This window comes from Capsicum annuum, chromosome 2 (assembly GCF_002878395.1).
Source record: "Capsicum annuum cultivar UCD-10X-F1 chromosome 2, UCD10Xv1.1, whole genome shotgun sequence".
NCBI lineage: Eukaryota > Viridiplantae > Streptophyta > Magnoliopsida > Solanales > Solanaceae > Capsicum > Capsicum annuum.
In genome coordinates, this window is record NC_061112.1 from 44,554,538 (window position 1) to 44,567,839 (window position 13,302).

Consider the following 13,302-nt stretch of genomic DNA (forward strand, 5'->3'; position numbering starts at 1 on the left):
ATAGACGAACGTGTTGATGGTTTTGAAATTATGATTCTTCAAGTGGGCCCAGATGACATTTTTATATAATTTTGGAATCAAAGAATTAAAATGAAACATGGATATCGTTGTTCTCATATCTATGAGTAGATTATCATTTTGATTGCGTTGCATTATGTGAAAGTTTTTCAAAAGATAAAATCACCAATTTGGCTAATATTGGCTTTTATTAGCATCTAGGTAGGCTTGGTTTACCTTTCTCGTATATTGGGAAAATTTGTAGTATATTGATCGTAATGTGTTACATATGGGTTGGTAATTATGGCTTAGAAGTATATCTAGTGTAATTTTGATCTCTTAGTCAATTTAGGAATCGTAAAATAGGCATAATTTATTTAATTACTTATACTTGGGGTAGAATTGTTATCTTAGGTCTTAATGTTGCTTATTTAATCTCTAGTAATGAAATTACATAGTTAGCCTAGTCTAGGTAGAGTTTTCCTTAGCATAGATTTACTAGGATTAGGAGTGGGCTCCTCTGGCCCAGTTTTGGCCAAGACTATCATTAGGTTCTAGTATACTTTTATAGGAATATTGTATCCTTTAAATATTTATTTTAGAGTTTGAAGAGGCTAGATACATGATGCTTATTCTAGATTGGTACTTGTGAGTTGATGCTAGTTTTATTCGAGTTTGGTGATTTATGATCTTAAGACTTAGTCAATTCTGACATTGTTCATGGTATGCATTTCGATTCAAGTTTGGAAATTGATTACATGAGTTCCAATTCATTTTTAGCAATTGACTATATGAGTTTAGTTTCAAGTGTGACATTGAGAGGTTACTTATGGTTATGGAATCGGTTCTAAACCAGTTCTTATTGTATGGAAGGATTTACGTGTATAGCTTTGATAGGTGGTTATTTAGTATATTTCTAGTTACTTTTCCTCTTGATTGCACCCTTTGATTTTATAGGGAACCATATTGGGTTATTAACTTCGCCACACTTACTGGCTTATAGGAGCCAGCTTTGTAGTGATAGCTATGCATTATTTTATGTTATTATTATTTTGGATTATTTATCTACTTACTTACAGTATTCGGAGAATCATTCTAGTTATGTCCTTTTACTTGACTTAGCTTATTTAACTTGTATTATTATTATTATTATTATTATTTGTATATAATAATTTAGCTCAGTCGGTCGGTGAAGCCTACTTAGTAGTCATGGCTTTGGTACACATACTACACTTACGTAACTTTTTGGTGCAGATCTTAGTATTGGTTGTCATCATTATGTCGTGGTCATGATGATTAGAGTTTAGAGATAGGGCGAGCTCTCAAAGCCAGAGTTGACCTTTTTCTCCTTCTTCTATATTTTCTTAGTCTTTCCATTTTCAGACTAATGTACTTTGACTATTACAATACTCATATTCTCTTATTAATGGCTCTTGTACCAAAACTACTAGGTCATGAGATGTTATTTTTATCTCATTTATCTTTTGTATCACTAAGCTTTTACTTACATGTTTCCAGTATTTATGCCCATTTTCTAACAAATTAGCCCATTGTTTTTTCCTCTAAGATACGGTTTGGCTTTCCTACTGGTGGGGTAAGGTAGGTTCCATCATGACTTAAAAATAAAGTCGTGACAAAGTGGTATCAGAGCGCTAGGTTCACCAATATTATTGATACAAGAGTGAGTGTCTAGTAGAGTCCCATTGATCAAAACGATGACATCTATTTCTTATCTTTGGAAGGCTATAGGACATTTTTAGGGATCTTTACTTCTTTCACTCATTTTGTACTAAGAGTCTAATTCGGTTTCTAAAGAATCCTTTATGTTTCACACTTTTACAGATGGCTAGGACACCTGTTACCACTTCTTGAGATGAAGACCGCAAGTCTATAACTAGGGATCCTATTGTAGTTTATGGATGACCTAGTTGAAATTTAAGAGGGGGAGGGGTGAATTAAAATTTTCTTCTGTGAGTCGACTACTGACTCCTCACAGTCGACTCGCCTGCAGATCAAAAACTTCACAAACAAATTAAACTTAACCAGTAAAGCTCATAAATAATAAAGCATAAAGTAAACAACACAAAGATTTATCCAGGTTCAGCTCACCAATCCATTACCTACGTCCTGTCCCCTTGGGTTTCAAATTTCCGTTAGATCATTAAAGGTTTGGTTCGAGTACAATGATAGGAAACAAGTTCTGGAGACTTATTTTCCTTTCTTTATCTTTCTATTATTACTAGCTACAGTGATACACTTGTGAGTTTTTCATTATTAAAACATAAACTTGGGAGGTCAATAATCTACTTCTTTTTGATAATCAGAACAAGAGTAAATATTAGTTAACTTCTCTATTTGTCAGCTTGCTTTCCCTGACTTGTGTAAGTTTTAGCTGATATTTGAGCTTGTTCCGCTCCCCCTGACTGGCTGCTCTAATGTTTTAGGCCTTCTTCTCCTTTGAAGTAATAAAAAAGAAACAATATACAAAGACAATATACAGACAGTGAAGTGCACAGATAAAAGGTTTCTAAATGTCATAAATGCTAATGATACCAAGCCTTTTTCGTAGAAAGAAAAATCTTTCTTCTAGCAGAGGTTTTGTAAAGATATTTGCTAGTTGATTTTAAGAGTCAATAAAGTTTAGGCAAAAGTTACCATTTTCAAAATGACCTCAAATGAAATGATGCTTGATATCAATATGTTTATCCCTAGTGTGATGCACGATCTACTTAGACAGGCTAATGGCATTGGTGTTATCACACATAATACAAACAGATTCAAAATCTAAGCCAAAGTCAAGAAGATGATGCATAATCCAAAGAATTCCGGTGCCACAACTTCTAACAACTATGTATTCAACTTCTATGGTTGAGAGAAGTACGCAATTTTGTTTCTTGCTGTGACAAAAGATAAGAGCATTGCCAATAATTTGACATGTTACACTTGTGCTCTTCATATCACTTTTGTCTCCTACAAAATCATAACCTAAATATCCAATTATATTAAAATAAGGAGAGAAAGGATACCACAGACTGAGGTCTTGTGATCCTATTGGATATTAGATAACTAGTTTGACAGTAGTGAGATAAGATTCCTTAGGAGTCAACTGGAATCTAGCATGTTTGCACATACTAAAAATAATATCTTGCTGACTTGTAGTTAAGTAGAGTAGAGATCCAATCATCCCACGGTACATTTTTCCTTCAACGTCCTTTCCTTCAAAATCTAAATCGATTCTTGTGGATGGACTCATGGGTGTTCCATAGACCTTTTCCTTCTCTATGCCAAACTTTCTGATGATTTCTTTCGTATATTTGGCTTAACTGATGAAGGTGCCCTTGGGAGTTAGCTTTATTTATAGTCCCAAAAATAATGTGAGCTCGCCCATAAGACTCATTTCAAATTCTCCTTTCATCAAATTTACAAAACTCTCGCACATAGAGAGGTTAGAACTACAAAAAATGATATTGTCAACGTAAACCTGCATGATGGGATTTGAGTCAATATTTTTAATGAATAAAGTTATGACAATTTTACCACTTTGGAAATTATAATTTAATAGAAAAGTACTTACATCTCATACCTAGCTTTTTGGGCTTATTTGAGGTCGTAGAGTGCTTTTAATAACTTGAAAACATGATTAAGAAACGAATGATATTCAAATACAGTGGTTTGTTTTAAGAAAACTTCCTCGTCCATTTAAGAAACCATTTTTTACATCCATTTGATATAATTTAAAATATTTAAATGCGGCAAAAACTAGTAAAATTTGGATTGACTCTAACCTAGCCACAGGGGCAAAGGTTTCATTATAATAAATACCTTCCTGCTAAGAGTAGCTTTGAGCTACAAGCCTGTCTTTATTTCTGATAACTTTACCATCTGTATTTATGTTATTTCTGTTGACCCATCAGGTTCCGATTACTGAGTAGTCTCTTGGTTTTTCAACTAATGTCCAAACATGATTTCATTCAAATTGTTCTAGTTCTTTCTTCATAGCTTCATCCCCTAATTCATCATTGAGAGCTTCATCATTTTTCTCAATTTGATTTGAGATAGGAGGGTAATGAATGTTTGTCTCCTTAATAATCCTCTAGTTTGACTCTATCTTTTGGATTTTCGATGATGAGTTTATTTGGATGGCTAGTTTGACTCTATCTTTTGGATTTTCGATGATGAGTTTATTTGGATGGCTGCCATCCTGCTTCAAATTTTTTGGAATATTTGTCCCTCTTGTTTCTGCTGTAGGAGTTAACTCTGTTGAGGGTGTAGTCGACTTGTCTTGAGAGGGCTCTACAGTTATGTTGAGATCTTCTCCAGTCTGTACATTACTTACCTATTCCTTATCAGCATTTATATTCAGAGTACGTTAGTTATATTCATCAAAGACAATGCTGATACATTCCTCAACAACTAAAGTTCTTTTATTAAAAACCTTGTAATCATGACTAGTTGGAGAGTACCCAAGGAAAATATCTTCATGACTTTGTGGATTGAATTTTCCTGCAGTATTCTTACCATTATTGTGAATAAAATATTTGTAACTGAAGGGATGGAAGTATCCAATGTTGGGCTTCTTTCCCCTTTAGAGTTCATAAGGTGATTTCTTCAAAATATGTCTGATCAGAGACCTATTAGTGATATGACATGTTGTACTAACTGTATCTGCCAAAAAGTGATCTAGGAGATTATGTTCTAACTACATAGTTCTAGAGGTTTCTTGTAGGGACTGGTTCTTTCATTCCACTACACCATTTTGGTGGGGAGATCATGGTGAAGAGAAGATCTAAGAGTATCCATTAAGATTATATGGCATAAGAGATAGGGCAACTTAAAACTGATATTAGATTGCTGATGAAGTAGTTCGCAATAGTGAATTTTTAGAAGGTAAATGTTATAGGTTCACAGGGTGCAATATCTAGATCATATGAAATCCGCTTAGTAGAAGAGGCTACGTATCTTGATCGATAATTGGTGGGTTTTTAAGACAAGGGTCAAGGAAACCAAGGTAGAAACTATTATGAAGATAGATACAGAGATCATAGTAGGGAGTGTGATGGCTACTGGAGAAGAAAGAACGATTATAAAGAAAACGAAGGCAGGTAAGTTTTTCCAGGTAGCCATGATACTTAATAGAAAATAAAGGCCATGTCGTCCAACCTAGTGAAATGTCAAGAAAATCAGGAAACATTCCTTAAAGATTCTAAGGATGATATCTCAGGATTGGCCAAAAAGGTGGAGTTACATGCAACTGCGATAAAATAATTAGAACAATAGTTTGGGCCAATGTCTGCAACTTTGAATAAGAGGAAACCGGTTACCCTTCCTAGTAACATAGTTCACAATTCGAAGAATGATGGTCATTGTCTCGCTATCATCACTCGAAGTGGTAAGTCTATTATTGATCCTTCATTGCCTACTATTGATATGGTGAGAGATGATAGTGTTGTGATTGTTGAGACACCTTCTATGGAGTCAGACAAAGAGATAGGTGTTGATGATAATATTGAGGAGGATAAAGGGAAGGGCAAGGTCGATTAGCCTATATTGAAGCAAATTTCATAACTACCCCACCATTTTCTTTAAGATTGAAATAGAGAAAGGAAGAAGGAAAGTTTAATAAATTCATTGATATGCTGAAATAGTTGAGCTTGAACATCCTGCTTCTTGAGGATTTAGAGCAGATGCCTGGATATGTCAGGTTTATGAAAGAAGTGGTGAACAAGAAGAGAGTGGCTGGTTTTGAGGATGTTGGTGGATTGGACTATTCCAGTGCAATCATTTCTAAGTCACTAGCCTAAAAGAAGAGTGAAACAGGAGCATTCACGATCCCATGTACCATTTGGACATCTAGGTTTGCCAGAGCATTATGTGACTTGGGAGCCATCATTAATTCGATGTCGTTGATAGTATTTTAGAAATTAGGCTTGAGCCCTCTAGAACTAACTAGTATGAGGTTGTTGATGGTAGATCGCACAATGGCAAAACCTATGGACATATAGTTTGATGTGTTGGTAAAGTTGATTGCTTTATTTTTCCAGCTGACTTTGTCATTTTGGATTATGAGATTGACTTTAAGATTCCTATAATATTAGGAAGACCATTCATGGCCATGGGTAGAGCGATGGTTGACATGGAAAAAGGAGTGCTCAAATTCAGATTGAACAATGAATAAATAAGTCACATTCAATGTTTGAAGAGCTATAAAGTAGCCAACTGACATGAGGGTGATATTAGTTATTCATTGTGTTGATAACCCAGGAGGTTATTCATTTAGGTACCTTGATGAATTCTAAGTAATCAAGGTACCAGTGTCGTGTCATAATGTTAACTAAAGCATTTCATGGGAGGCAACCCATGGTCTTGTTGGTTAAATCTAAGTAACCAACTTAGCCACGCCGTGCCGCAATGTTTAATCAAGCTTTGGGTAGGAGGCAACCAACTATTGTAGTGTTCACATCATCTTTTTCCTTTTTGTATGTACAGTAGTATAAGGAACGGCCTAAAACATGGCAATACATTTCATAATTAATTTTATTCCAGGTATGGGAACTTCTTGAACTACTCATAGGCGTTCAAAGTCCCACTCGAGCAAGGGACATTGTGCATTGAATGTTAAAAGGAAAATTTGAGGATTTTTTTTGGGATTTTCTGGACTTGAACTTGTGAACATACTGATGAGGTTGAAAATACCACTTATGATCTCATCAGTAGTTCAATATGTGTATGAAAAACAAGCCCAAAGAGTAAGAGAAGGGCCAAAAAAATTGGGTAGGCCACCTATGGTCCGTAGAAGGTGTCATAAGTAGACTAATTTTGGGCCCAGTTTTGCTTAAAAATTTGGGCCCACACCAACCTTGACCCGACCCTAACTGACCCCCTGGGATTTTAGGATCCTAAATCAACCCTATAATACCATCTAATCTCAAATTTCTTCTTCTCTCGTAAATTCAAACTTTCCCACTTACCCACACTTTGTAAAAGGCGGGAACAACACTTTTTCTCAGTACCAATATGTTAAAACTGCGTATTGCGCATCAAACCTAGGTTTCTTCATCTTTTTAATCTTCACTTTTGGTTTTGAAACAAAAGGTAAACTTCTTCGCTCCTAATAATAATATATTGTGATAAACGTGAAAAAATTAAGTTGGTGTGTTTAATTGCTTGAAAAATATATGGAATTCAACAATCTTATGTATGGGAGCCTAGAATTAGCCTAAAATCGACAATAGGTGCATTGTTCTTGAATTTTAACTTGATGAGCTCGCCCTAAATAGAAGTTAAAGTTTAATAGATTAAGGAATCCCAAGAGTTTAATATGTCACATTTGTATTAAAAAGTTAATTCTAGTTTTATATGCAAATATTGGACTTGTTGAGACTGAGTAAAAGTTAAAGGGAAGTAAACTTGAGGGAGAATTCAAATTTTTGGAATTTTGAGTTTTTCTTCAGGGTTTGCAGTCCCTCACTATTTTTCGAATACTAACACTTGGTTTTTAAGATACACATCGCACCAAAGGATTCAAAGAAAAATGTTAAACCTTCGAAGAGGTAGGACAAATCCCCCGAGAGCAATGGCTCGGTGAAAGAGTATACAGTTTTCCAGACCATAGCAATACCAACCAAAATGAAGTGGCCACAAACTAAAGCCAGAGACATACCATGGATGAAACTATTATTAAACATACTTTGGGCATACCACTTCTTGAATTTTCTTTAGACGAGAATACAACCTACTTATACTTGGCTTGGAAATCAGCCATGGATCAGTACACCAGTACCCAAGATGAGGATAAAGTTGACTAGGATATCACCTCTAGACTCTTCCCAGTATGAGAAGGGAGAGAATGATGATGATGAGGAGATGGTGTCTGAATCACTTCCAGCGGTACCTACACAGGACCTCCACTCTGAGGAGGGGTCCCAGGATGAGTCCATAGGACCAGTTCCTAAGCCAGCTTCTACAGTACCCTAGTCTGAGAAGGGTACAACATAAATATTCCATGAACAAACACTAGCCAAAAAAGACCAAACTTTTGAACCTACTCACTTCTTGGTTGAGATTATTAATGAGGTGAATCTGAGGTGGTGTGTAGAGGGTCTACATTTGATTTATGAAAGTAAAAAAATTATGATAGAGATAGGTCAACCTTGGAGGAATATTTAGGAAAAGAGATGAATCCAATCAATCGGATTGGCTGGGGCACTATTTTTACAGGCTGCATTCAATCATTATCAGTTAGGGTGGATGACTAGACCCCAGAGTTCATATACCCAGGCAATGGCGCATGAGTTCTATGCTTATTATGCTGATACAGTAGCATTGACCCCACCTATAGATAGTAGGAATATATAGCAGCGCCAATTACATTAGACACTAGTAATAGCGGTCATGGTCGATATACAAGTAGTGACCATCTGCTAAGCACTATTTAGAACTAATATAACGACCCGATTTTCTGGAAGCGGAATGTCACATAGTGCTCATAATCCTGAAGGACCACAAACCAACCCTCTACTGATATCTATACCTGACCATTGCATAATATTGATGATAAATGCAGAGACTGAGCATAAGTTTCAAAACATCTAAAAATACTCAAAATTTATAACTGAATACTGATACATCTATTCAAAAAATCTCTAAACTATCTAAACTGTGGAGTTGATGTGACATGACCCCAACTAACTCTGTCTACTGAAAATAAACAAAATCTGATACAATAATGATAAAATGTTCATCTCAAATGAAGAGGACTCATTGCTATATGTACTACTGCTAGCTGAGACCTAACTGCTAAGGGTACTCTAGATCTCATGCCTCTGAACCTATGGTGTCAAATAAAACACCATAGTGCAAATGCGTTAGTACGGGAAGCTAAATGTAAGGTCTTACACATGAACAATTATTTATGCATGAATGCACAAACCATAACTGAAAACAATGTAACTCAAAGTACTGAAACCCGAATACTGCTTTACTGTCATTTGAACTCCCTACTAATGCCTAAGATATAAATAACTAAATCCACTCATATAAGTGAATAAAAGATGAGTTTTCTACTCTACACTGACTGCATCAGACATCAAACCTCTCTAACGGATGATTCTAGAATCTACTATCAATGAGAAGAGATAATCATGTCCGAATCTGACAACAAGAATACTCAATTGAATTTGAGACTAAGATCAATCCTATCTGATGGGTGATCTTGGGATCTGATAATGAGATTACTCAACTAAATCTCAGACTGAGATCAAGCCTATCTGACGGGTGACCTCTAGATATGATAACAAGAATACGCAACTGAATCTGAGACTGAGATCAAGCCTATCTAATGGGTGATCTGGGATCTGATAATGAGATTACTCAACTGAATCTAATACTGAGATCAATCCTATCTGACTGGTGATCTCTAGATCTGATAAAAAGAATGCTCAACTGAATCTGAAATGGAGAGCAAGCCTATCTGATGGGTGATCTCAGGATCTGATAATAAAATTAATCTATTGAATATGAGACTAAGATCAAGCGTATCTGATGGTGATCTCTAGATTTCATAACAAGAATACTCAATAGAATTTGAGTCTGAGATCAAGCCTATCTAACGAGTGATCTGGGGATCTGATAATAAGATTACTTAACTTAATATGAGACTAAGATCAAGCCTATCTAAAGGGTGATCTCTAGATTTGATAACAAGAATACTCAACAGAATCTAAGACTGAGATCAATCCAATCTGAAGAGTGATCTCGGGATCTGATAATGAGATTACTCAACTGAATATGAGACTGAGATCAAGCCTATCTGACGGGTGATCTCCAGATCTGATACTAATTAACTTTATATAGGACAAAGACTATCTAACGGGTGTTCCATGAAAGAATGGAACTATTTGAGTTTCTTACTGAGATAGATGACAATATTTAATAGTCCTGATTTTTTAAAATTGATACTAAATCTGTAACAGTGGGAAGTAGTAACTTAACCGACATGCCTCGAATCTCAACTGGTAGGGTTCAACCTATAACCTCAATTATAAGGGTGTCAATACCGTGCCATGGGTAAAGACCTCTCTGGTCAAGCCTATCTGATGGGTGACCCTCGTAGGAAGTCAAACCTAAGGCAATATAATAGTCAAGCCGAACTGACGGGTGACTAACATTTCCTGATGGGTCACTCCTATATCCTGTGCTGGCTATGCATTTCTGGAGTTTAGAGATTGATCCTAACGACTCTGCCTCTCTGATGGGGAGCCTCCATCCCTTCCCTCGCTCAGTGCTAACTCTTACTACCAACTGAAAGACTCCAAACTGGTTTTTAACTGAATACAAACTAAGCTGAATTTGTTACTGATCATGTTTCTTGAATAATCTGATTAAGTTAAGCTGAATTCACTTGGTTCCATATCTGACGGAATACTACTGGATATCGTTATCTAATTGAATGACACTGATCTTTGAATAGAGTACTCGATTACTACAGAGGTCAGAAATGAACACTTAAATACTACTAGATCTGAGCTGGGTATAGAACTGAGGCTAGATTACTAGCGATACTTAGATTACGGAGATTATAGAGATTACTGAGATATATTAAGTTCTGTATCTGTCTGAGAATACAAAGTTTTATAACTTGCTGAGTTTTGAGAATCATGGCTCTACTGGAATTATCGTGAAAACTAACACGGGCTCTAGACAACAGTTAAATAGTCGGGTATAAATACCCCCAGGACTCGATAATATAAAAGTAAAAAATAAGCATTCTTGAATAATCAAGACCATGGACAATAATTAATTATCACAACCACTAAGGCATCACTTCAAGCATTTAGGAATCCTAAACATGTAATAACATTGGGGGACATGCTATTGGATCATACTCTATTCAACAAGGCCTAGCATCAAGCACTTCACACATATTTAAGCCTTGTCATGTACCGGAGAACACATACTTGGGGAACTTCATGCTATCATGTTACAATTCATTCATAAAACACTTAGAATGTATTAAAGTGTTAGCATTTATCAGAGAGCACAAAATTGGGGAATTTCATGCTATCATGCCACAATTCATTCACTTAGGCTTTTCAACAAACACCTGGCATGCATGGGCTTACACACAATTTGGGATTTCTAGTCATCATGCTACAATGGCTCTAATTCATTCACATAAGCATTTTATCAAGCATATGGGGAGCATGCTTTACTTATTCAATAATTTCTACACTTAATTAACATGAACACACCACTTAACAAGCAACTTGAAGAGGGTTTATCATGAACATCATATAAATACCACATACTAGGGTCAAAGCTTGAAGGCATTGTAAACAAACATGAATCACAACTCAATAGTAGCATGAACATCAATTTCAACTCACATGAATCATGGAAACTCATAAACATACAAGCTTTGAAATTTAGAAAAAGGGTTCTTGAGTTTCTTGGATGAAATGGACCCAAGAATTAACATCTGCATACCTTAGAGAAACTCTTTCTTTAAAGCTTTTGGAGAGATTCTTTATTTCCTGATTTCTCTTGAAGAAGAAAGAAGGGTTTTAATTTTGTAGAAACCCTAGCCCTTGTTCTTGAACAACTTTGAGAGAAAACATTGATACTTATGGTGAAATGAGGCCAAATCCCATGTTAAGGAGTATTTATAGGAGCTGGGAAATAACCCTTTTCGCCCTTGAAATTAAACTAAAAAATCCCTATTTTACATGCTGGCACGACGCGCCATAATCGCGCCAGCTCACTGGAAATTGGACAATTGGGAAACTGCTTGATGGCACAATATGGTGGAAATCGCGTTGCCACCTTGGTTGCGAACGAGAAAGGCACCGCATTGCGGTGGATTCTCATTAGTGCACTGGAAATTTTCAATTCTTAAATTAAGCGTTAGTATGACTTGCCATAATCACAGAGGCTCAATGGATTTTGATAACTACCATTTTTACTAGCTCCGTGACGTGCTAAAGTGCCAGGTGGCAAACTATCTCACTAATATAGCTCTAACTCATTTCCCAAGTGTCGGATTCTGGAGAATTCGGTATTGAAGAAAAGATTATTCAATTCTCTACATGACAAAAATTTGATATTAGAGAAATTATACATGTTTCAAAATACTTCTTACTTGGGAAGACACTTCTCAATATTTAAGGCCGGATTTACACTTTACTTGACATGCCCTAAGGCTCAGACTATGATAGAAATTTGCGGGGTCTTACATTATCTCTCCCTTGGAAACATTCATCCCTGAATATAGCTTGATAGGATAAAAATACTGGTCAACTGAACTTACTCAAGGAACGGAAGCATCTAAAATATGACTATGCAACTAGAACTACTGATATTCTGAACTCTCACACTGGACATGCATATCTGATGCATGGAATACTAGACTAAAGCTACTCATCAGCTGAATTCTCATAATAGACATGCATATCGGATGCATGGATGCATAACATGGTGGATCTCATGAATTCATGAATGAACATGCTGAAAAGTTGAACTCTTTCTACTGAATGTGCATATGTAATGCATGAATGTCTGACTGAACTAACTCTCGAAAGCATGAATGGCTATGCAATGATCACTGATGTTATCTTTATAAAGAGAGTCTGAACATGAAAATGAATGAGTATAAGAACACGAGAGCATCACAATATCATGGGGTATCTCCCCCTTGGAACACGAGCATCATAATTTCATGGGGTAACCCCCCCTTGGGACTCTATGTGTCTCTAAGCACACTTGGTTGAAATACTCGGGCGGTGCACGGGGCACCTATAAACTCGGTCATGAATGACCGACTGAGAGCTGAAAATAATGCATGACTTATACTAAAATATAAGCTCAAAATGAGAGCAAAGGATCTAACAATGCATATCATAAAGAAGAAGGACTTATAATATACCCCAATCTATATTAAGGAACATTTCCTGATCATGGTGGTTCTGAAGTGCATGAAGTATGTTCTGACGCTGACCACTATTGGTACTGGAAGGGGCACTCTGCTGAAGAAACTCTCTACCCCTCTGAGCTAGCGCTCTACATTTTTGCATCTTGTGTCCTGACTCACCACACCCAAAGTACACATCACTGCCAACTCTACACAAACCTAGGTGGCTCTTTCCGCACTCTCTAAATATGAATTGGTACGAACACCACTAGTACTACTCGGGGCTTTGTATCTTGGCACCCCATCATAACTGACATCCCTAAACTTCGGTACGGGTACACTAGATGAGGATGGTGCTGGGACTGAAAATTTTTGACTATGCTGAGAATGACTACTACCTT